The sequence below is a fragment of the Micropterus dolomieu genome, linkage group LG06, assembly GCF_021292245.1.
Source record: "Micropterus dolomieu isolate WLL.071019.BEF.003 ecotype Adirondacks linkage group LG06, ASM2129224v1, whole genome shotgun sequence".
Classification (NCBI taxonomy): Eukaryota; Metazoa; Chordata; class Actinopteri; order Centrarchiformes; family Centrarchidae; genus Micropterus; species Micropterus dolomieu.
In genome coordinates this window covers 26,208,359-26,213,322 of record NC_060155.1, presented here as the reverse complement: position 1 = coordinate 26,213,322, position 4,964 = coordinate 26,208,359, and the positions used below count along the sequence as shown (strand labels likewise).

General features: G+C 37.3%; 1 protein-coding gene across 2 annotated transcripts in view; it reads left to right on the top strand.

Annotated features, from left to right (window-relative positions):
- The window catches only part of brinp2 (bone morphogenetic protein/retinoic acid inducible neural-specific 2), a 215,118-nt gene that overhangs the window by 143,451 nt on the left and 66,703 nt on the right, over positions 1 to 4,964 (top strand). The window lies entirely within an intron of this gene.

The following is a 4,964-nucleotide window of genomic DNA, read 5'->3' as shown; positions in this document are numbered from 1 at the left end:
GCAGTCCACTCTTTGTGAATCTCCCCCACATTTTTGAATGGGTTTTGTTTTACAATCCTCTCCAGGGTGCGGTTATCCCTATTGCTTGTACACTTTTTCTACCACATCTTTTCCTTTCCTTCGCCTCTCTATTAATGTGCTTGGACAGAGAGCTCTGTGAACAGCCAGCCTCTTTAGCAATGACCTTTTGTGTCTTGCCCTCTTTGTGCAAGGTGTCAATGGTCGTCTTTTGGACAGCTGTCAAGTCAGCAGTCTTCCCCATGATTGTGTAGCCTACAGAACTAGACTGAGAGACCATTTAAAGGCCTTTGCAGGTGTTTTGAGTTAATTAGCTGATTAGAGTGTGGCACCAGGTGTCTTCAATATTGAACCTTTTCACAATATTCTAATTTTCTGAGATACTGATTTTGGGGTTTTCATTAGTTGTCAGTTATAATCATCAAAATTAAAAGGAATGAACACTTGAATGGAATTACTGAAATAAATCAACTTTTTGATGATATTCTAATTATATGTCCAGCACCTGTATATATCAACTTAAACTCCCAGGCCTCTGGTAGAGGACCCGAGATTGAGGATGGCACATATCACCTGGCAAGGGGTGAGAGGGGGAATTATTTTATTTTTTTAAATATTCTTTCACATATATTTATCCTAAATGCATACACAGACAGCCCTGAAGAAAAGGTCCACTGAAGGGATAGGATTTTTCACACACACACACACACACACACATGCTGTCGCTACCTCCATCCACCAGCCTGCCAAGCCTCTCACCTCCTGTGTGTAGTAGTTGGCTGGGATGACCCTTTACTTTGCGCTGCAGTAGTTTATATGTCTGTTCTGCCTGACTGGCTCACAGTCTCATGGGGAATCTGTTTTCTTACCAGGCTGTAAGTGGACCGTCTCTGGACACACTGACCCCACCCTAACCCTTCCAACTACACCTGGAACACTCAGTACACAAGTAGAGCTTTAGTGATAGTCCAAGGTCTAACCTTCTTGTTTGCTAAAACATATTACCAAATTATCAACAAATGACTTTGGTGGCGGTTGGCAGGGGAATAAGAAACCTCTCTTTCACATTCAGTCACACTGCAAAAAGAAGTCCTGATAATGTTCTTTACCTTAACTTAACCTTATTTACTTTGCAACACATTGGGCAATTTATTAATTTTTACTATAGATTAGTGTATTTAACATGACAAACAAGCCACTGTCACAGTGTCAGTCTATAGTAAAACTGATTAATGATAACATTAACTGTTAACATTCAGCAGCACCCATCAATCAACTAATTTCTGCATTTCACAAGTGAAGATCTGTTGATTTCTTGGAAGAGTGATATTTTTCTATGTATTACATACCTATATAAAGGGGGTGGGCAGATAGGTAGGAATGATGTGGGTAGGAAGCTAAGTGTATAAATATGAATAAGGGTATAAACTATTAAGGTTACAGTAAGGAGCAGCCTTTAGCATGGAAAAAAACCCATGTGCCTGTACTCATAGCATCTAAGGTTTTCTTCCACACATGCATCAGCAGGTTTGCTTTGCTGCTTATGAAACAGCCATTTGGCATTTGGAAGGAACCAGTCACCTAACTAGGCAGTCAGGCTTCTATGTGCATCCAAGTGTGCTGTCAAACTATAATATTTCAAACTAATCTGCTGTCAAAGAATGCTGTAAAGGACTGTCTTGTTTTGTTGACACATTTTGGATTAACTATAGGGGTAATTGCTAAACTCACTGATAAACACATTGCATTTTCTGTGACTACTTCATAATAGGCAATGTATGTTTTACCAGTTAAATGCTTTTAATGTGAAGCTTCAGCAGTAAGAAAATGTTTACATTAGCAGTAACTTAATACACCATTTTTTTCCAGGAATGTCACCACCGACACCTGGTTCTTAATACAGCAAATATATAAATATTGCAATACTTTATCTATTTATATGTATGTCCAGTATTAACTCCAGTTCAGCTTCGCAGAGGTTAGCCAGTGTGTACTTTTTGAATGTAAAGTAAAACTAATGACACATGAGGGTCACAGAGCAGCATGGGCCATGTGCCTGATAAACAATGCATGTACTAATGTGTACATAAGTAGCAGGTTGCACTTTTGACAACACCATGAATGCATCTGCTCAATATATATATATATATAGATAGATAGATAGATAGATAGATATAGATATAGATATATGTGGGTGTGTTGGGCCTGATATGGTTGTGTTATGTGTATATATGTCACAAATAAATGTAGACAAAGGTATAAGTATAATACCGATGTCACAGATATATATATATATATATATATGATTTATTTATTTATTTTTACTGATATTACAAATCACATGCACATATGTTAAGCTCACTGTAAAGTCACTTCACCCTAACAGATATGTTCTAAGACCGAAATGTCAGTGAATCTTAACAACCAGGCAGTGACCCGGTACCAATCTACACAGTGTAGGCTACAAAGATGTTTTCTGACAAGAAGCGATCATCCATCCACCGCTGCTGTCGGTGTTTCTGACACATTCATCATGACAGGTGTCGCAAAATCACTGCACTAACAAAGGAATAGGCTTACTCTTGAAGTAGAATTTACACTGATCTGCTGCAGGGGGGAAGCTTCTCTGTGCTTAGCTTAAATCTCTGCAGTGTACACAAATGTTATGTGCAAACTTGAAGCCTGCAGTACACATCCACTGAGAATGGACTTAAGTAGGATACATCTTATGTCAAATCCATTTGCATATTAATAGATTCAGGATTTTGGAATGAGAGAGAACATTGTGGAAAACTCATATCAGACAGAAAATGTTATGCAAAGTGGATTATTTTTTATATGTTTCAAAACATACCTGAGGATATTTTACAGTAGACTCTGGTTGCACCCTAACAATCTTCAGGATCAGATCACTCTTTACCAGCTTGCCAGTACCCACAGAAAAGATGGTTAAGAACCCCTGTTCTAAGTCACTATACGGATATTATATAAGTGACCCAATGCTTGTATTGATTCAGTATGACAGTGTAGGGGACACATTTCCTTATTTTCAAGATGACAGAACAAGTGTTTTTCTCCTTAGATGACCTCAGCTAAATGTGATTTGTTGGCGTACAGGCTGATGGATCTCAGTGAAGTTCTGTGATGAGTTTAAGATAATAGCTGGCATGCTGATGTTGGGACAACCCACCTAGGTTATCATTTTCACCCCTTTTTAATCTTCCACATACCAACATAAAAAATAGTCGATTTTTAATGCAGTCTGCATTGTTAATATTCATGGTGGCTATCACTGCTAATGCTAACTGCCTTGTTCCAATTTTTCCTTTAATTAAACCAATTTTTTTTAAACTTCACCTCTTCACCTATGCTTACTGCAGTGTTCTGTGGATTGTATCACTTAGTATTAATACTTCAGTAGCAGATACTACTTCAGATACTTCTATTAATAGGCTACTACAGAAATGGTGATCACAACTTTCTTTAAGATTTGATTGGTACGTAAGCACATACTGTAACAGAACAGGCTTGTGTAGAGACTGTCTAAAGGACAAAAAGAAGAAAAGAAGATAATATCTAAATACCATTATCCTCTCTGGCCACCCAGCCTTGTCCTTTCCTTTAAGAGCTATCACATAAGGAATAATCACTTGCACTGATCTGTAACCTCGTTCAAAAAGGAGACAAACCGGGACAAAACTTTCTAGTCATTTAAGTTTGTCCTTGAGACTGTACCTACACCAAGTGTAACGTATCACACATTTCATTGAGTCACTGCTTCACATTGGGTACTTCAGATGTCTCCAAAGCTGAAGTATAATTTGCTTTTGTAAGACCACAGGCAATAGTGTTGTTAGAATACAGTCAGTGTACCCTGTGCTTCTGAAATGATGAGTGTTATCAGCAGGGGTTGGCTGCAGTGTGGCATCTACCAACGCAAAAAAGTAAATAGCTTGGTTTCACATCACAGTTTTTGTGCATGTATGAATGTATTACATTCATGTCAGTACACATATCTTTAATCCACCCAAAACATACTCCCATGATAACTTGATGACCCCCATGAAAAGTGGTTAAAGCACCTCAAAACATGTTCAACTATCTGTGACTAAATAATTTGCACTAATAAACATATATTTTTTATATAGTATATATATTTTTTATATATAGTTTATATTAATAATGCGTCAAATAATTTGTAATATATAATGTGTAATGTGACAGGTGTCCCTTATAGAGATTAGCGTCTTGGAGTCTTTCAGCATGTTGTTTTGTTTTTATGGTCCACAATTTTACAGTTTGATTCAGCTCTCATCAAGCTTGATTCCAGCTGCAGTGGGCAGCTGTTTTCATCAAAAAACAAAGATTCACTCAACTCTCTCAACTTAACCGTAAATCGCTTGTTTCAGCCTGATTAATACCACCTATTCATAAAGCCTGATTTATACTTCTGCGTTAAGTCTATGCCGTATCCTACAATGTAAGCTATGCACGTAGCCACGCTATCTGCGACGTTCTGCAATTACACCCAAATTGCTAGTTACCGGTAGCGTTATAGCGTCCACTGTCCTAACTAACGCTACACTAACTTGCATGGGGGTGTTAAATGGATCACACTCACTAATAGTGAAATGAGTCATTTTGCAAGGGTTTTTGAAACTAATAAAAACTATTCATGTAAAGATACAAACTTAACATTTTATTGTTAATATCAAATATTTAATTACATTACATTACAACATTTACTCCTACTTGGAATTTGGTGCAATTTAATTAAGTTTTAATAAAGAGGGATCCCTACTCTGACTTCACTCCAGGCCAAAGTACAAGAGGACAAACTTCTGTTTGGGTGGAGCTCATAAATATCTTACAAGCCAATAATAAATGTCTTTTGGGATATTGCTAACAGTCATTTATGTTAATAAACATCTCATTAAGGTTCTTAA